The following is a 22,036-nucleotide window of genomic DNA, read 5'->3' as shown; positions in this document are numbered from 1 at the left end:
TTGGAAAAGCCTGTCTTCATGCCATTGAATCAGTACTGAGAACAAAAAAACGCATTGATGTTTTTCACTTAGTAGGCACTTGGACAAAATGAATAAGTCAAATTAAATTTGCATGCAAGAGAAGATGGTGCATGACAGAAAGATAGAAAGAGCACATGAGAGAATGAGGTCGTCTTTGTATGTTCCAGCTCATCGTATATCTTTGGCTGCACTCACAGACCTGGTTCAAAGTACGGTCACCGGCAGGGAACCAGCCACAGGCCTGCAAAAAGCAGCCACGCAGCCACTTCACACTCAGAGCGTAGGAGAATGACAGAAAATGTCATGATGAAGGAAGGGTGGCCAGCTCGCGTCGGCAGGACAGAGGACGGCGTGGCAACATTTGGTAAAGGGCCTACCCTCTTCACGGAAGTCATTGATGGATTTAGCCTAGATTATATAATGGACAGCAATACAAAATGATGTGATAATGACATGCCGACGACAGCAGTGCTTGTCATTATCACCATATGCTTCAAGTGTGTGATAAAGGGGAGATGACGGTTAAAGCTCCTTTAATCTAACTAGCAAGGTCAATGGGTTAGTGGAGGGATAAGATGAAAAGAGGTAGCGCTGCTAACCATTCTTATCAACCAGATTATAAAATTTCTCATGATTGTTGAAGAATGTTTCTTTTAAGCGTTCTGTTTCGATGCAATTATCAACTCGATTGTTAAAATTCTAATGTTTGATGGAAGAGAAAGCCAAACTGAGGTGCACCTGGCTGTATGTGATACGTGTTCATAATCATGCACTTGGAGGCACACGTGTTTGGCTGCAGAAGGACATTCCGGAATGCTACATCAAGCCAGGATATTCAAGCTTTGCCCGGATAGATGGTCTCCCGCCTCGAAAGCCTTTTTAACTCCAAGCAGTGCATGGATTAAGACCCTGGATCCAGACAGCTAACAAGCCTGTATGTGTCTGCCACGAGCTGATCACCCGTTGAAAATTCTTTATGACTGGCTAAAACACACAGCTACCACCCGGAGGGGGACGTTTGCAAAACAAGTGCTTTGTCGAGGGGTGGGGAGTTCACAGAAGTGAGTGAGCTCACAGAGATTTATTTTGTAGACAACGCAACAAGGACATTTTGAATATTACATTTTAAAAATGATCATTTGGTGCAGTGCATTGAGCTCTGATTACTCTTTCTTTAAAGCAAAGTCTCCCAAATGTTTTCTTACAGCGCCCCACTTATGGAGATGAAGTTATTTAGTTTGCAAACAATATTTCTTGGAAATCAAAAACATGGACAACAACTTCAACAATCCCTGCAGTGCTCATTATTACAGATGAAAATTTTTGTTTACTGAGCCACAGAGAATATCCATCCATCCATCCATCCATCCATCCATCCATCCATCCATCCATCCATCCATCCATCCATCCATCCATCCATCCATCCATCCATCCATCCATCCATCCATCCATCCATCCATCCATCCATCCATCCATATTGCTGCCACTGTCATTCATATTTGTTCTAATTAAAGATGCCTCCTCCTTTAATGCAGATGTGACCAGTGGGGCGGTGGCTATCGGGAATTTGGGGCAAATGTCTGTATTTTACCAAACGGACAGTCTGAATGTATCACGATTGTGTGTTCATCATTAATTGGTTAAATAATAAACCCACATTGCAATATATTATATACCGATATAACATATTTGTGCACATAATGTTTTATGATGCTGTTGAACCCACACTCATAAATACTTTAACAAACACAAAATCTGAGAGAATGGCAAGGATCCCTCTTGATCTTCAAATGAGAAATACTATTTCAACAGTGGAGCCTGAGTGAAGGATTCTGGATTACAGAAAAATCTGTCCTTTCCTTTGACAGCCTGCCCATGTGTTGCACAGCAGGATGATAAGGGATAACATGTGCCTCAGCGTGAGACGTGAGCGTTGCTAGTTTTCTGTAATTACGTAACATCTCCAGACAGGTGGAAAAAAGGGCCAATTATTCGAGTCACCCTTGGTAGTGGCAGGTGTTTGTTTTTTTCAGTTGACATGTTGACTTGTTTACAAGGTATTGTATACTTCATATTATTACTGCAGATGTTTTTGCATCTAACATGAATTTCAATATACTAAAGCTAAAATCATAAAATGACTATCATAAAACAAATGTAAAAAAAAACATTAATGGTAATATTATGGATTTAAAAAAAAATAGAATGCACTTTGAGTAGCATATATCTTAATCTTTATACTTCTAAATGTTATCACAAAGGGTCTATGTAACATGCAAAAAGTGGAAGTGAATATGGCCACAAAACAATGAACAAGACTATCTTAGGGTCCACCATCATGTACGTTGTTATGAATATGAAACCATTAAAAGTTAAGAAAAGGCTGTTTTATAGACCGGCATTACCTCATAAGAAACATTAAGGTCAATTTTTTTTAATTGAGTTTGGCAGCTAGCACACACATTACTGGCTTTCCACTCTCCCACTGCTTTCTGCTTTCACACGGCATTGTTTATTCATTTATTTATTTATTCATTCATTCATTCATAAATACTTCAATCAAATGTGTGAACAAGAACGCAAAAGGGTTTTCCTTAACCAATAACAATGATAAGACATAATAAAAATGACAATGTTTTATGTGAGAATTTGTGTTTTTTCTTGTTTTTCAAAAATGTTGAAATACGTCTTGGGCAATTATGCCATGTAGCTGAAAACATGTAAATTACCTGGCACAAAGAAATAAAGAAAGAAAAAAAGAAAGAAAGAAAGAAAGAAAGAAAAATCAACACATCAGAAGATGTTGCCATGTCAGAACACCACAGCGCTGTGAACACAAAAATAACACTCGTTCCTTTTATATCATACCAAAGGGGAAGTGGACCACATGACCGTGATGTTACTTTTGAGACAGATTCTCATCACACCCAGGTGACGCCACATGCACACTGAGATACAAATGTACCTTATGAAAGACTGGCAACTTCCCCCTTTCTGCAAGCGCTATCGAGAAGTGTGTAGAAATGAGAACCCAACCCAAAGGCCCTCTTCACTTTTAGATGGCAACACATCTTGAGAGAAGTAACCACAAGGATGTGTACGAGGGGCCACCCTTAAAGAAAAAAAAACGTGAGAGAACATATATTGTAAAAGTACACTGAAAGACTAAATTAACTTTATTGTAATAGTGTTTTGATGGTACATTAAGCAACCAGAGTCGAAATAATAAAGACATACAGAGCATGCTGCACAGCAAAATATTGTTGTGGGCTCATTCAAGCACTTTCTACATTGGTACACATTTCTATCACAAAAATAATAGAGGTTGAGCGTAACCTTTTGCAGGTGTAATAGATTCCACCTAAAATGCAAGAATTTCTAAAAAGCAATTATGTCTTGAGATACAAGTTTCAGTCAATATTTGACCACATTTGTAACTCGAAACACTTGTCTTAAATCATATATTCCCATTTATACATAAACACATGGACACGTCATCCACCATTTATGTATCAGTTGCTTCAAAAGTTATAACACCGCAAAGATGATTCCAAGATGATCCCGTTTATGGTGTTTTGTACAGTGTCTTTGTTTTCTAAGATAATTCTCCTTGTTTCATGTTTAGTTTAATGGTAAACATCTAGAGATGACAATGAAGAATTGCCAAACTAGTGGTTTTTGAGAAGGGAGTTGGGTTCACTGCTCACCATACAGCTCGTACCTCAAACTTTCTGCTCGGAGGTCAAAGTCAACCTACAGCTCGTATCCCAGTCACAAATAAAAAATAGTCAGGTCATTCACACCGCCTTATCTTTTTTTGTCAATAAATCCAGGAAAATTGGTGAGATCAGCACTTCACTGATTGTGAACCTATCTATATTCTTGTTCTTCCACTAAGATGTATTTTGGGGTTAAGTTGTTGATTATTTGATTGTGTCCCAAGACTTTTGTGGATAACACCTATTTTCATCAATGTACTTCACATAACATGGAAACTATTGAAATGAAACTGAATCCATGAAAGTTTGTGGTTGTTTTGAACACATCAGAGTTCTTTTGGTGTGCTTGCTTAAGGTGCTCATTTCCTTTTCGTGCCTTTCCTCAACCATCAAACCCCAGCTTCATATGCCAAGGAAATGAGGACAGTGAAAGCCAAACAAATTAAAACCCAAATTCAAAATGAAATTATGACCGACAAATATATAAAAAAGTGCAGGAAGTTGTAAAATCCTTGGATGGTATTGCTCGTGTGGAAGTTCAAAAGAGCTCATACGACACCTTTTGAGAAAGTCATTAACATGCTGATAGATTGTTCCATATAGCTGGTACCACCTGATACCTTTGCCGCTTATTTTTTATAAACTTCTAAATATATAATTCTATATGACAGTCACAATTATTTACATGCCATTAAGGGACTAAGACAAGTGCAAGCCGGATGCAGCAGGGAAGTTGAGGTAATGGCAAGCTGCAAAAGCTTGGCAATTATTTTCAAGCAGCAAGCTCATAATGACAAAATGCTTGTGATTTCTTTCCAGATGAAATTAGGATACATGTTTTTGCCAGTGACACATAAAATGTCATTCATGAAGCTCTGCATAGCCACACCTGAGCTGTTTATGCTATGAGCATTAGCTTATTGATACAGAATGTGCAAGGTTGCACATAATGGACAAACATCCCTACCTCATATGGGCACATTCACATAGTGAAAGCAAATTACGTATCTAGCTGCCAAACTGGGCTATAATAAAATTCTCAACACAAACCAACAGATGCAACATAATGTGTACAGATAGCACAATCAGTGTTAGTATGTTGTCTAGAGGTCAAGGGTTGTATGACTCTTTATAGCCAAGTCCACCTTTAGAACAGAACCTTTGTGTAATTAATTTATAGGTCGACTTTTATCACCTCTGCAGATCCTGGTGTTAAATTTCTTGAAGTTGAGGCTTGCGATAATCATTTCTATGTTTACCCCACTACTTAAACTAAAGACGTGCGTGCATTGTCAGGCCAGGACAAATTGTGACTTTTGTACTCCTGAACTTGTTTGCCCTTTTCCCTCCGCAGCAATGCATGTGAAACATGTACTAGTGTGCCCCCTAGAGTTCGATTTAGAGTTGGCACCCTTGCTGCAAAATCCAGCGTTTGTGACACTGGAGTTTACAAATGTGATATTCAAGGATGCACAAATATGTGAAATAACTGAGGGAAATTTTGAGGAACCATGTCAATGTTAATAATTCATTACTTTTCCTCAGATGTGCTCCTCAGAAATTTAGTAAGGCAAGAATGAGGAATAAAGGTGACTCCTTTTGTATTGCGATACTTCTCATGGTGGACATGAAGTATTTGGCATGAGGGCAAAAACGATTGCCCATAAGTACTTTTCACTCAGCGCACATTGCAGGGTTCAGACATAGTGCACATGTAGCTGCACATTTTTATGCTAAAAGCCACAGCTGCAGCAAAACTTTTCTTTCCATTATGACAGAATCACATTCACTTTCCTGCATGTACCCGCCTTTTCCTCAGCACAGTACCTTTTAAAGGCTGGTACAACACCCAGTTGCTGCTGCTTCTGCTGCTTGCGTGCCATGGCTGTCACGGTAGATTTGCATCTAGGCCTTGAGTAAACTGCATGACTTACCAGGCATTTTGTGTCTGTATGTACGTCTGTGACCTCTCTGCAGAGTATGTTGTCTCACTGAGGTCTAACATCTCTTGTTTACCATTGCATGAGAGTACTACTTTTTGCAGAACCAACTTTTCCATGCAATGATAATTTTCCAGAAACGTTTTGGATCATTACGACTGTCAGTAGCAATTGACAAGTAATATTCCAACTTGGTTTTCTTGTTTAAAGAGGATCATTTGTTTGTTAATTTCCCAAATATAAGCCAATCACTCATGAGATCAGATGATCTGACGCCCATGCTTTGTTGCGTTTACCAATAATATTTTGAAAGCTCTGATTAAAACCATAGATTGTCCCTTCGGTTTATCCTAAATCTTCAAAATGGAGCATATGCAGACTTTTCATAACACTTTGGGTTGGACGGATGGGGGAGACAATAAGTTGAGAAAAAGTTAGGAAAAAAACGTGGCAATTTAAAATCATCAATCCCAAGTCCCTCACAAGTAAAAGTTCGCTCATAAGATCAAGCAAAAGTTGCTTCAAAGAATGTAATGCACTGGAAAGAGCAGGAGGTGCTCTATGTATAACACTAGATTACTAATGCCCTTAGCAATTTCTATCTGCAGAGCTAAGAAGTCTCGCTGTTTAGGGAGAGATGTGCTACCAAAACAGTAGTTCTACTGTCATGTGACAGCCAACTTGGGACTATTTGCTCTAATTGCCAACAAAGATGTCGTCATTCCTCACAAGGGCTACAAGCAAAGTCTACCCTCTACTGTATCGAAAACGAACAAGCACAAGGAACCTAGTACTTGAACGAGCAAATCACCGGTAGTTAGCTGTTATTATTCCTCAAGTTTTTCTTTTTTTTTAATTTGTTTTGTTTTTTATTTTCATTACTTAGCTATCTTGGCATTCCTCCTGGCTTGCCAAAAATAAAAGTGTATTCCACTTTTGCTATTCCAGAGCTACAAAATTGATAACATATAAATCACAGATGTCAAACTCAAGGCCCGAGGGCCAGATCCGGCCCGCCACATCATTTTATGTGGCCCGCGAAGGCAACTCGTGTGTCAACTCAATGTTTCTTGTTAAAATACCAAAATTGTAAATTGTCTTCCCTTTTAATAACAGTGAGATATTGCAATATCTTTTTAAAACCCCACTTTCAAAATAAATGAGAAAACTGTTGAAGTTTTTATATAATTTCGTATTAATGGCCCCACGAGGGAAACCTTAACTACAATGTGGCCCGCAACACAAATGAGTTTGATACCCCTGATATAAATCATCGTGTCCACAAACCCCTTCTGCACAATTTGTAGGGCTTTATTATTTATTTATTTTTTCTGTGGCAGTTCTGAAATGGGAAGTTGAACCAGAAATGTTTCATGACAATTTCTTTCTTTCAATAAGTTTTTTGGCAGACTATATTTCATCTCTCCTTTCGTTCAAATGTATTCAAGGCAGCCAGGGTGACTTCTGAGGTTAAGTCAGAAAATTGGCTGACCCACCAAGACCTGTGTCTCAAGGTTTGGGGAATCTCAGCTTTTTATTCCTCTCGCTGTCAACACATCTGCCGTATCCTTACAGTTCATTATCCTTGTTAAGTACATATGTCTGTGTGCACATAAATAAAAGCCTCACGTCTGTGTCAGTGTGTAGGAGGTTTGCAGCCACTTCCTTTCTCAAACCTAACCAAGGACATAATGTGCTTGCTTTCAAATTGCCCAGCAGCGAGAGAGGTCAGCAACAAGTGTGCGACAGACACCTTTTCTATGAGAAGGAATTTCAAGAATGACCTCTCAGAGTGAACAAAGGCATAAACTTGGGATCTTTGTGTTTGGGTGTCATTCATTACCTTGCTGTGTACACAACACATGGATACGGACAGAAAATAATTTTCTGTTCCAGTGCGTGTGTAGGTTGGATTTGTTATTATTCTCCATGCAGAGGTTAACGTTCAATTAGGCAAATACAAGCAATTGCCTTGGCCCCTCTGAGCTTTCCAGAGGCCTCCAAACCTCTGATGAAAACCAATTCATACTTTTTTCTTTCATTTAGAGTACTTTTGTCTTATTTCATGTTTTATGTTAAAATACTTAATCATCGTCAATCTCGATCATTCTGAGTTTACCTTCTCACTTCTCCTGTCTGACTATTGCACTTTCAGACTGCGAATGTGAAGACTTGATTGAGGCAGGTGGCAGATAAACTTGTTGGCACTGTTCTGAGTGTGACATGGCAATCATTAAGTTATCAAAACTACAAAAGATTTCAACCTTTTTCACCGACACAACAATGACAGCAAAAGTCAGATGCTAATATATATTGCACTGCTGTCAGTGTCGTCGAGGAGAATACAGTGGAGAAGAAGTGGAGAGTGGCACGAAAGATGCATTTCATTTCAAAGAGGTGCGTGTCAAATCCAATGAAATCGGAAACTTGAAAGGTAGATGACTTTTTTCTTCTTTTTCTTCTACAAGACAACCATTTGGGAACTGTTGTCATTCTGTACACCTGCTCCTCTTCACGTATGCACCCGCATCCTCTAAGCCTCTTATCTCATCTGAAGACATAAACACACAAACACACACACACACACACACACACACACACACACACACACACACGCACGCACACACACACACACACACGCGCGTATAGAAAAAATGTCATTACATAATGAACAGAACTTTTGGAATAACATTTCTTTTCATTTTACACAGCTCCAATTGCCTCCCGTGACAACATCTGCTTCTTTTTCCAAGGCGAGGCCTCCATTTATTTTCTCAACACGTGCACAAATAGGACTGAGTGTGCCAGAAAACAGCACAGCATTTTTCTTTCATTCACCATTGACACCACATATTCCACATTTTAACGGCCCCAACATGATGACCAGATGCAGTTGAGTCTCATGTTAAAAAAAATACTAGCCACACCTCTCAGTATAATGCATATGCTGTATTACGCCACTCGACATCTGCAACAACAGTAATGAACAAAGTGTTCAGGAAATGAACATAGCCCTTTCTAATCTAACCACAAAACGTATGTCTGCACTTGCCAGCTATACTATATTGGATCATTGTCAACAAATGTCTCTGACTGTCTCAAACACGTTCAGTAATGCCACTGTTTAGATGGCGGACTGAGTTCATTCATTGAAAAAAGGTCTGTCCCATGTTCTCTTTCTTTTGGCTTCAGATGACTGACTGTTGGCTGATAAGCTACTTAGCAGCAGTTGAACTCGTGTGAGATCATGAAGGGCTGACGAGTGAGACGGGTACACCATGTCCTAGACAGCTCTGAGTTGAAACTAGGTCAGGAAGTTTTGAAGACGAAGCGTGGGGTTCCTCCTACTGTCCATTTTGTGTAGTGTTGTAGGGCTTGATAAAATATCACATTATGGGTGAAATATGTAATGAAAAGGCCACATTCTATCTATCTATCTATCTATCTATCTATCTATCTATCTATCTATCTATCTATCTATCTATCTATCTATCTATCTATCTATCTATCTATCTATCTATCTATCTATCTATCTATCTATCAAGTCTGTCAGTCGGTCTGTCAATCAATCCGTCCGTCTGTCTATCTTTGAACAAAGTATTCTTAGGAACTACAGCTTTGAGTCTGTGCTCTGAATAGCATTTCAAAACATTGTTTATTTTTCGTGTGCGTATGTTTGTGTGCATACGTAAGCTGGAGAGAGAGAGAACATCTTATCAATCCATATCGCTGATAACGAGACGCTCAGTGATCACCTACCTCATCGGGAAAATAGTGTACTGTTCTTTTGCTCCTTGGAAAAGTAGTTGGACTTGAGAAAATAGTTCGCTTTTTGTTTGAAGGTTAAAGAATAAATAGGATAAATACACTCCACATAAAATATGTCGGCCCTTGGGAATTACCTTGATTTGTGCATAAATTACTCATGAAAAGTGATTTTTCTCTTCAACTCATAACAGGCTACCTCACAAATCACAGATACTTTCCCATCATTTTACTGAACACCAAGTGTAACATGACCGATTATGGACAATAATTTTAGGTGCAAACGGGGCTTTGCGGGTTCCAGTTGATAACAGCGGTATTTATGTCTACACATTCTGCAGCCTAGAGAATTGGGGGATTTTTGTGTCATTGTGCCTGAGACATGATTTGAATGAATGGGGCGTTAATTGCAGCATACGGACTGAAGCAAAACAAATGCAAATCAGTGCATGACTATAAAATCTTTTTACTTTTTACCTCGACTTTCCCCTGATTGTGTTCTGAGTGTGTTGAGCTAGATTCTGGCTATTGTGTGCATTTTTATGTTAATGACTCCCAAGAGGCGAGCATGTATGTGTGCACAAGCACAAAGTTGGCTGAAGGTGCCAGTCCAACCCTGGTTGAGACACAAATGATTCTTCTTTACCACACAGTGCATTCTGCACTACTATATTTGGCATTGCAGGGTCATCTTTATAAAATGGCCACACTGAGGGAGGAAATCAACAGTGCTGAACTTTCTCGATTTAGAGAAAGTCTGTCTTACCGTAAAAAGGTGAACATGAATTCTGATAGAGATACTGTACTTTCTGACTCTTTCCAGCTTTGTGCAAGTAAACAATTCTTAATTACAGGTGTTCGGAGAGCTCTTTTGTGTCGGCAATGCTTCTTTTGGGTAAGAAAATCAAAATGCATGTGCGTTTGCGTGCGTACATGCGTGCGTGTGTGTTTTTCTGTGCTTTAACCAACACCTCCAATCTAATCACATTGACTGGACTCCAGGTTGCTGACCCTTGACTCGGATTAGCTCTTGTAGAAGTCATTAACCTTTAAGTTCATATACTTTTTCAAACCTGCACTGTGAATGTTCATAAGGTATTTTTTAGCTAAATACATATACTTTTTGTTATGTTTGAAATAAAATGATATTAAGCTACTTTCTGATGAATATTAAGATTACAAAAACAGGTTATCACTTAGAATATTTCACATTCATGAACATTTCTTCTTGTAATATTATGACCTTATTTTCAGAACATTGCAAGATTAAAATGTTCTTTTTTTTACAACTTTTGAAATACTTTTGAAATAACCTTGAAAACTTTAGATTTTTATTTGAATGGTCAGAGGAAAGGACAAATGTTTCTTAACATTGTGGTCCCAACCTGCTGATAACTGTGGATGAACAGAACACAGAAATTGCAATTATTTGCTGATGAAAAGCACAGCACACAAGTGTACACATACCTTTGATGGCAGCCACAATTCAAATAACCTGCAGTCTCTCGTCTGAATTCATTATCTTGCAGCAAGGTTGGCTGCAAAACAGAGTCTTTTCATGCAGGTAGACAAAAACTACTGGAGGAGAAAGAGACAGCGAAGGAATCTATTGCACAAATACTCAGGGAAGCAAGATTAAACTGTCCTTTTGGCCCCTTCATCCCGACTCTTTTTGTAGCTGGGCCAAAACTCAAAGCAAGCCTCGGAGATGGTTTATCTCAGGGAGTAATTAAGGAATACAACTTTTTCGTCCTCTGATTGTTCCTCTCACTATCTTTCTGATACTTCCATCAACTTTGCTGGCTCTTCTCCAAGAGCCCTTTGTTGGCATGGTGCACTGCTCTAATCTGCTGTGCCATTCCTCCTCTAATTTGGCAACTCATTTCAGGAGTTATTGTCTCACTCTGTAATCACAAAGGGATGTCTGTGATGGTGCCGCTTGTTAAGATATCCGGGTGTGCCACGCGTGTTCCTCATCTCAACTATATATACATAAAACAGCATATACACTATTTATGATTTCCCACACAGTACAGAGGTTCCCTTTGCAAGATAGACTCTTTTTCCTAGCCATAACCCTGAACCCCCTTCAGTCAGGTGCAATGTCACAAAGGGATATGCTATAATAGTCAAGGAAGATTGTGGGGGAAGAAAGTGACTTCACCTTTGATTCCCAAGACACAAGTACATCCCACCCAATAATGTGCGTGCCTGCATGAGAAAAAATGTGAGAAACCTGAAATGAAAGCTTCTCCACATATTGCATAAACTAATGAGGACAAGCTGTACGGAAACAAATGGACGAGTGAACGGCAAACGCATCAGTCTGATGTGTCTTCCATTCAGTTTAACAGTATTTATTAGTTTGGCCACATGATGGCAGTAGAGAGCATAGTTTGAAGCCATTCAGTCAGCAGAGGATCCTCACTCCTCATCACCCAACTGAACACCTTTGATTACAAATGGGAGCATAACGAAAAGGAATTAATCTGACTGCTGTTATGAAAACAAAATATCTGACAAAATTGATTATGAATCACAGCATAGGGTAGTTTTGATTAGAAGAGATAAAACAAATATATTTGATTTCCAACCTACTTCGAAGTGCATGAATGCATTGTGTGAAAAGAAAAAAGAAGCAAACATTTGAGTCGCACACACAATGAGGATCATCTGATTCTTCATGTAACTATTACGTGGCGTTAGTGAATCGGCAAGGTTAAAACATTTAGCTCCAATGTTGTTGAGTTGCAGTTCATTATGCTGTCTCGCATAAAAGCCATTCAAGAGACAGATGAGAGAGGATTATGCCAGAGCCCTTCTAAGAAGCAGTCCAACTCTCGTCGTATACAGTTAGAATTCCCCTCAAAATAAATTTAGTGGCTCAAATTCATTTGGTCAGTACACTGTTTATTTAAATGTTTCTTTTTTGCCCCCACACACTCAGATCAGCATCATTTGATGCTGGCTTTATGGAATTTCAACACAATTTCACATTTCTAAGTCCCACCACAGAATTGTATTCCCTCCCTGCTGGTAGAATTCACTATGGTCTTTAATGTTATGCCCGAGGGCCAATATGTCCATCTCGGTGTCCCTCATGTTCAGCACAGTCAACAATTTAGACGTATGTTTAAGCAGCATGGTACTGTGAGTGAGCCTTTGGACCACAATGCTTTGCATGGTCGCAAAGGCATGTGTCTCAGGGCTCCTGGTCTTACAAACAGGTTCTGGTTGTCTTCAAGAACACTTCTGTGCTGATCCGCAACATGGTAATGTACATGTCATTTTGGGTGTCAGGAGAATTGCGATAGGGCATCCATGCCCCCCCGGTGTTAATCCTTAAGGAGTGCTTTTTCTCCACTTCATAGAGCACCCAGTCCACATCTGTCTGGGGATCAGTAGTGTGTCATGCTAAAAATGCAGATAAGGGTAACTTTGCCCTCTCGCCGCAGGTTGACAAGAATTATTTGGCTGAGACAAACCTTTGCCAGCTCAAGTGGGATTTGTATGTTCGCACGGAGCCCACACTGCATAGGAATATCCAGTGTAGCTGCTGGATTAATTGAAACTTCTCTCCCTTATGGGGACTTGACTTTTAGACTCGGTGACTGACAGCGGAAACAAATCTATGTCCCCAAGTCGTGATGCGTACAAACATAAATACACTGGGCGAGATTTGTGGCTTTTAAAAAGGACGTGGATCAATAGTACATAAAGACGCCTGTTGCCTACTTGAAGACATCTTGTAATCTATCATGCTCGGTAAAAGTGTAATTCACTTTTCTAGCAGCGAGGCTCACGATACCTCCATTTTGTTTGTGGGTGGGATGGGGGTGAAAAGGACATGACACAAAAAATATGGCAAATAAGATGAGAGATTGCTTTTGGAATGAAGAATGGTTGAACACAAGAAAAAGATGCACTTGACAAGACAGTCTTGTTGTCATCACACGAACGCACACGCGCGCACGCACACGCACATCCTTTATTCTGTATTTAGAAAACAGGTCCTTGGTATTTGAACAGCTTTGGTATCAACTTTGAGCTGAATAAAAGCGCAGACCTCCATTTGAGGCGATGCTTGTCATAGAGGGAGCATTGAGCCATCAGGCCCGGCAGCCTGAAGCATTGTTGAGAAATGACTCACGGGGGCTCCAGATTTGGACTTGGCTTAACAAGGGAGAGAAGGGAGAAAAGGAAGGGATTCAGCATTCTGCATTTTCAAAGCTCCAAAAATAAAAAGAGATTTACACATGAGTAGGATTCTCTCTCTCTCCCTCTCCATCGGCTCACAATTTGAGCTTCATATTGGAAAGACTTCCGTCCATTTCGTAGCTTTGGTCAGCACTCTTTGTGACAAGGGCAGTGGGTGTGCGCATCCTGACGCTGGCGTGCTGCGATCTGAGGAGCTGTCCACCACAGAGGACCTGCTCCACAGAGGCCAGATCAGTCGGTGAGGATTGAGCACTCAAAGCTGTGGTGGCAGGCAAGAAAGTGTGACCTTTGGACATCACAATTCAAAGAATACCTCAATAACACTGCTAAGTTAACGTCGGCTTCACGCTGCGCCTGCTCTCGCTGATCTTTTTTTTTCCCCCCGGACAGTAGCAATTGAGGGAATGGAGGGGATGGAGGTGGGTATGATAGAAAGAAGGAACAATGGATGTCGAGAATAGCACCAATTTGTAAACGTTGTGCCGGCAATTTTGGCTTTGTTTTTAAGGTGTCTTGTTAAGCACACATGCACGTACACATCCACACACACGCACACACACACCCATGCACGCACGCACGCACGCACACGCACACACTTTACGTTAGCTCTCATTTACGCGCTCAACAACAAAGAAGATGACCTCCATCTGTACAATGACGTCCTGACAGAAAATCTATGTTCTTCTGCCCTAATGCATTTCTCTGCCTGTCTTATACATGTGCCTCATTTCACCCATCTTTGTATCTCCTGCTAAAGCACGAGCAAAATAACTGTTGCTTTTCTTCTCTTTAAACATTTCCAAGGCTGAAATAGCTTGCTACATACGTACATTGAAGCCAGACAAAAAGCTGAAAGGATTTTTGTGTTCCACCTTTCTAACAGGTTCCACGTATCTGCTATACGCAAAAATCTCAGGCCAGCACTGACTTTTTTGCATCTTGTCATTTGGACGAAAAAATGGTTGGATAAAAAAAACCGTGTGCTTCAGTCTTCGTAATGAGCATATTTGACTGATAATTATTTTTCAAATGTTTCATGATTAGATTCAAATTTAAAAAGAACAGACAAATAGGCTATATAGGCTATTGTAGATTAGATGATCCCTTTATTAAGCATATCCACAGCAAGGAGATCTATTAAAGACCTGTGTGACAAGATTTACTTTTACAATCCCCAAATTTGATTGGCATCAATGTTAATTTATTCCTTTGGTACTGTGAAGGATTTCATCTATTTAAATAGTACCTCAGGAAAATTATTATTGCTCTGTTACCGACTTCATGGTGCATGTTTGTATTGTGACATGCAAGCAGTTTAAATATTAGCATCACAATCAAACTGACGATTTATATGAATACAATATTAGTTTGTATAGCACATGTTTCATGTGGAGGGTAAAAACTGTATTTTTCCTTATTGCGAACCAAGGAGCCGATGTCAAATTTAATCATGGCTCTTTGGTTGGAGCAAAACAGGAGTTCAATGAAAGTTACTGCTTTCCCTTTTTGGATGTCCTTACTTTTTCTATCCATCAGGGGGCAGTCTTAAATGAGGTATGGGTCTTCCTCGTGACTTTGGCAAGTGATGGGGGGCCCGTGCAGTCTTCAAGGAGAGAATGAAAGGGTGGAGACCAAAGAGAGGAATGGCGTGTGCTTGGTGACTGCAGTGCGCAAGCCCTCTTGACAGTGGTTTTACATCTGCATGGACAGTGCTCAGCCCCTTGTTTTACATCTCAACTGCGTTCGGGGGCTCTCCCCACTGTACATGTGTAATTACCACTGACACTGGTACATTTCTTTCCAGACACACGCGAGGGCCGCGCCAAGGTGATTAGTATGCTCATTGTCTCCAGGGCACTCATAAATACAAAAACCGCGGGCCATCAGTGCGTTAGCCATATATTTGTTTTGTCTCTTCCCCATTACTGTGAACTTACTCTTATTAATAGCTCTCAAGGACAAAGGGGGATTCATATGCATGCCTTATTTCCGCCAGAATAACATTAGCGTTATGAATAATTTGGGGAGATTTGCAGGGTGCATTTCCTTCTTCCGGGATTTTCTGAGGTGTAAACAACATCCCGTCATACTAATCACAAATCATTTGATCACCTACCCAGCTGGGACAAAGGGACAATAACAATAGTTGCTCTTTCGGCTAAAGTATGCGCAACAAACCCTCAATGGCAAAGATGAGACTTTGGAGGAAAATTAACATTCATCGCCCTGCACTTGATTAAATCCAATTGTCAGCCGTCACATCATGTTAACAGCCTTTGGATGTGAGACAGACACAGTAAAAAGACATCTTTCAAGCGTTCTGTTCTGCAAGAGGCAGTCCGAGCCACATTACGCTGATGTGCATAATAGAGTGAGTGTCATAAATCACGCTCCTCAATTGTGGAATTTATTGAAAAGTAAGAGTGGGAACCCGACCTGATACATCTTATAATTAGTAGCTGTGTGAATAAACAAGTTTTTTTTAATAACTACAGATTATCTTGCATATTTGCTTTCTGCAGGAACACGCACACTTGCACAAAAGCTTATCTGCAAATCCTGATTATGATTTTTTCCAGCACACTGTGGAAAAACAAAACTGCATAATCAAGCATTTAGAAGTGCTGTTATAGGAATTCAATGGCTCTCGTTGCTATGTTTGTCTGCAAATGTTATCTCATTACCAATTAATGAAGAGGTGAGACATTTGCAAAGATAATTTTCCTCCCTGATGCAAAAATAACACCTGCTGTGAGTGACTAACATCCCAAAGGTGCAGGAAATATTATTTTTTTGCTGTGGTCACTAGTTTATAGTGTAATGCACAAGTGTACTTGTTTTGAAAATATTATGTTATACTATTGCTCTTGTTTTTTTTTTAATCAGTAGTTTTTAAGTGTACTGGACTCAATTTTATTATTTCTATATGCATTGGAATGACTAAGAACAAATCTTGAATCTTCAATCTTGAGTGATGGTATCAAATGACTATTCACAAATATGGTGAGGCCAAAAGCCTTAAATGTACAAAAGAAGTATGCACATGTCAAAATAACAATAACTAAACATAAAAATAGAAATATAAAATATAGAATATAGAAAAATAAAAAACATAAAAATTGTTCCGAAACTGCCTCCCTGGTGCTGTTAATTTGATGCACAGAGCTCTTACAATGATTGAATTGATGTTTTTAAAATTCAGAATAACTAGCATCAGGCATATTTGCAGGGAGGAGTAGTCACAAATATATAGAAACCACAAAGTGATGTAAAATAGTTCATTTATATGCAAACCTTAGAAGAACAGTGCTTCAATCAATTGTGAGCAATAGTTGCAATTGCTTCAGTATACCATCAAAAGAATAGTCTGAATCAAATGTGTTTTGTCCATTTCTGGAATCATACAACTCAAGGTTTGCTTTTTGTAGTTTTGGCTTTTCTTGCTTCTCATTGAAGCAGGCTTCATTAGTTCATGCAACAAAGCTTGGCGCCGGCCTGATTTGGTGTGTAAAAGTCAATTTGAAATCCTGTAATTGCTCTGTTGGTGGCGATTTACCGTGTCCACACAGATACAGTATTAATATTGTGCCATTCAAACAGAAGATGATTGACTTTTTTTTCAAAAACCAACACTTAATATAATCAGGCCCTCCCTTTCCTAGTTCTAATCTTTTCTGTTTGAGATTTGTCACAAAATCTAATGGCGATAAACACAGTCTGATCTGATCCTTGGGGGGACTTCCATTTCCTTCCCTCCTGCGAGCCCCTCGGTGAAGCGTCCACCTCCAAAAGCCATCGTGCTATTTGATGTTCCGAGAAAAGCAATTAGCCGCTTGCCTTTCTGCATGTAAATGAAACGACTTGTTTCCATGGAACCTGTGGGACCTCAAAGACATATTCCAGTCACTGCTGTGTGTGACATGCGCTGTGCCAGCATTAACATTTGATAAGGAGGCTCGTTTACAACTCCCAGCTGCTTGCCAGCACCAGACAGTGACCTTTCAAACAACAGTAAATTTTACGGACCTTTAAAAATGCACGCCTCGCCCAACCTACACTTTGTGTCCTCATCTCTAATGATTCCCCGCTTTGGACCTTGACACATGGCTGTTTGTTCTTCTTAACTAATGCAAAGACATCCCTGCATTCAACCCGTGCTATATTTCACCTTGTGAATTTCCACTCATGAGAAGCATTCATTTATTCCGTTTTTGTTCGTTATTCAGGTAAGCTCCATTCTTCAGCGGGCTCTATTGAGTTACTTGAGGAGGTACGTTTTCTCTTTTTGTGTAGATTGCCTGTCTGCCTCCATGGCTCTCAAAACACAACACAGCCCTCATTATTAGAGGGATCGTGTCAGTGACTGATTTTCATTATCGGTCAGTAGTTTATCACTCCTGTGGTAAATCCCTCTTAACGCAATTTAGCCATGTGAATAGCCAAATGCAGCGCCAAATTATGCTTGATAGAGAACACAAAGTAGATTAGCCTTGGAGTGGGAGCAGCTCGATTGAGAGGGTGAATCGGGTGAGTAATACACATCGCCGATGCAAAGGAATAGTAGCACAAATCTGCAATTATGCAGCAACCTTGAGAGTTTGACTTGATAGACTGCAAAAAATCTGCAAAGAGACATGTCAACAAAAGCCATCCCCCATTATAAATGTTGCTTTCTATGCCATCATATTATTTTCTATCCGTTCTTTTTTTATTATTCAGCATACGCCAGTCTACGAGTCTAATGTCGATGACATCCTCTGCAATATATTCAATGATATGAATTGTTAACTAAACTAAAACAGCATTCAGAACACTGGAGTTAGTTTGAAAACTCTAATGATATCCATGGTTAAAACAATAAATGCATGGTTAAAACAATAACAACTTTTTTTTGTTACAAGTCAAAATAGCAGATGAAGTCCGCTCAATCTCATTAGAGTTTAAAGGTGTATCTAATTATAGTGTGGTGCATGTATAAGAAATCCCGGTTTGGTCAATTTGTGTCCGCCCAAGTAGACTTAGCAACAAAACAGAAACTAAAAGGAGAAAAAAAAAATGTTGAATCATGGAACATGAACTATGGTCAAAATGTTTTGGGGAATTCTTTTGTTTGTTAAAGGAGAGGATCACTGGCCACTTCAATATTTTGCATTTAGCTGACAAGAAAATCAATATTTCATTTTATTGTCACAACACAGAAATGTTGCCGTTGTTGCTTGAATGAATTTTCCCCTTTGCTGAAAAAGTATATTTAGACGTAATGCTTTAAAGGCTCTTTCTTGGTTTTCTTGTTAATAGGATCACATTTTTTAGTAGGATAACATGAAAATACAAAAAAAACAAATCATCAAAACTTTGTCGAGGGGAAGTGCAATGGCCGGTGGCGGAGCTTGGCTTTTATCCTTGCTATGCAAGGGGGTCTGCACAACAAAAAACACCCCAAAAACACATTATCACCAATTAACATCCAATTTCATACTGAATTTAATTCTCACACAATTTGGTGTGTTTTGTAATTCATTATTTACAACCATGGCCACTGTTACATTTGATTTTAAATACCGTTTTTATAACAAAGAAAATACCTCAGCAGGGAAGTAGAATATGTCGTCAGTAAGCACCTTAGTTACATATATTGTGTTAAGTCTATTGAGGAATAAGTTCCACCTGCTTCGTGCTTCCATGATACATGGCGACAAGCCTAGTGCGGGTTAGTACAGCACGCTGCTCATGGCTTGATAAGTGTGATGTCGAGGGATTTCGGGGGATTTGAATAGATGTGAGGACCGTAATCTTCCTCACCCCCCTTCAAATGAATCTTTTATTCCTTTAAGCCACATCTGATGGGACCTCAGTGGGCACTCAATCAAAATCTCCCTCTGTCTCCTTCACTTGCTCCCGGTAAAATGATTCATCTGAGTCCACTTCCCCTAAACAATAACGTACATATGCAATGAACCGTGGTGAAAATACATTGTTTCCCAGTGCGCTGACACAATATATTTTTGGTCCTTTCTCTCTTGATAGCCAACCATTTTGCACAGTTGTTACAAAAGGTTCAAATAAAGATGTCATTTTCCCCACTAAAACGCTTATCTTTTTCTTTTTCTATTTTACACTTTTGAATTCACTCTCTGCTGTTTCCCAGCAATTTGCCAGTGACAGAATATGTGAAATAGCCATGCTTCACTAAATTGAGACTAAATAATCAGAATCAGCTTTATTGGCCAAGTTAGTGCATGCCAAACAAGGAATTTGACTCCGGTTGATCTTAGCCTCTGTACAACATTAAAGTGACTAACAACAAGTACCTTAAACATATTATTCACTGTTTTACATGATTTGTGGTGGTGGCAGAGCTAAGAGGTGCAGCCAAGTAAGAGAAGCAAGGCAGGGATGCAGGATGTACGCAAATAAAAACAATGCACCATATTTTCCGGACTATAAGCTGCTATTTTTTTGCAAAAGCTTTGAACCCTACGGCTTGTTTTTTCGTGGTTTTTGTGATGTCTAATACACTTATACTCTTGTTAGTAAAAAGGCTGTGGACAGCTTTTGTGCGGCACCGCTTTGCTGGGCGGAGGGATATGTGACCAGATACACAGTCACTGGGAGAAGAGTGATGTGTCGATCGCATGTCTGTCCGTCAGGCAAAGAGTGCCGCACAATTGACATGAACAAGAGACAGAACAAGACTGACATTACTGGAGAAAGGAAGCTTTTATACACAAACCCTCATTATGGGGGGACAAAAGAAATGCATATGATATCGCTTTTAAGTTAAAAGCAGTAGATTTGGGTCTTAACGAAGGAAATAGAGCTGCTGCATCGACTGTAGAGGTTTCTTCCGGCCACTAGAGGGCACTGGGTCATGTCTTCTCCGGAGCTTTATGTGCAGCTCGTATCGCATTGCCAACTTTACCCCTGTAAGTGGTCCCATTTTATTTATTATTAGTGTGCTGCTAGTGTTCCCTGGACAGGAGGTTTATTATGATCGTCGCTGAGATTTATGCATGTTTGTATGTTTGCAGAGCTCCTTCATCTCTGACAATAAACATTATGTTAAGAAAAGGTATGCGTCCCCAAAGATTCAAGATTCAAGAGATTCAAGAGTTTTTATTCGCCATGTTTGAGCGTGCCAAACAAGGAATTTGACTTCGGTAAAACACACCCTCTGTTCAACATATAGGTGACTAACAACACTCAGGACATGTGAATAATGGCAAAAACAGTGTAGACAAATTCAAAAGGTGTGAAGAGCAGGATGTTATTGCAAAGAACCATCACTTTCCTGACAATCTTCTTTGTGCATATTCTCTTACAAATGATAATAAAACATTTAAACACCTGCGGGTTATAGTCCGGTGCAACTAATTTTAGCTGGTGCGGCTTATAATCAGGTGCGACTTATAGTCCAGAAATTACGGTATTTCCAAAAACAAAACAAAATATATTTCTGTGCTCATACACTAAGACAAAGAGAAATTAGGCTATGAGGCTAAAGACGTTACAGCAAGTTTGCCATCCGAGCCTGGATGCTTCAGCCCTGAGGAATCGGAAGGTTTCTATAAATTACAAAAAGGTGTGGGAAAAATGTATGAACTGTGAGCTGTCAAAATAGTCTCACTTCAACAAGTGTGAAAAATGTGTGACTGCTGCTCCCACGGTAACAGCGGTGCACAAGAGGGTAGAGGAGAAGAGACCCACACCCATCTCTGTGACACTAGAGAGGATTTTACAGTCTCTACCTTGATGTGCCTCCTCCTACTTTTCCTCCTGAAGTCTTTCTCTTTCCAAGTTCTCCTAAACAGGAGCACTGGGCCAATTAAGAGATGGAATGTGAAAAGGGGTGGCAATTATTCTTTTTAGCAAGACATACATGGATCCTACTTTTCTTCCACACATGATTGTATCGCTACCATAGTGAGCAACCCAGTCAAGCATGAACCGCGACCCCTCACACTTCTGTCAGCATGGCTGCTCTTCTTCTATCTGGCTGCCTGCGCTGACGAGGACCAGATTGCGGTTCATGCTGGTCTGAGGCCCATTGGTGAGTGGAGAAACACAAGATAATGGGCGGATTATTAAGAGAAGTCATGTCGGGGAGATTTTTTCTTTTTTTCTGATATCATTGCAACCACCCACACAACTCCCATTTCATCTCTTCTAATGCATCCTGTGGCTTCTTTGCAGCCATCCCCCACCTCCATTTTCCCTTCCCACCAGGGATGCTAGATGCAAATGAGAGACAATTCTGTGGGTTTAATGCTAATCAATACAGTGCAAATACTCATTTAGACAGTTGGGAGCATCGTGAGGGACGGGCTTGACCTGCTTGAAATGCAAAGACCGCTGGAGCATTGTAGTAGAAAC

The sequence above is a fragment of the Syngnathus acus genome, chromosome 10 (assembly GCF_901709675.1).
Source record: "Syngnathus acus chromosome 10, fSynAcu1.2, whole genome shotgun sequence".
Classification (NCBI taxonomy): domain Eukaryota; kingdom Metazoa; phylum Chordata; class Actinopteri; order Syngnathiformes; family Syngnathidae; genus Syngnathus; species Syngnathus acus.
Note: the sequence above shows the minus strand (reverse complement) of the source record.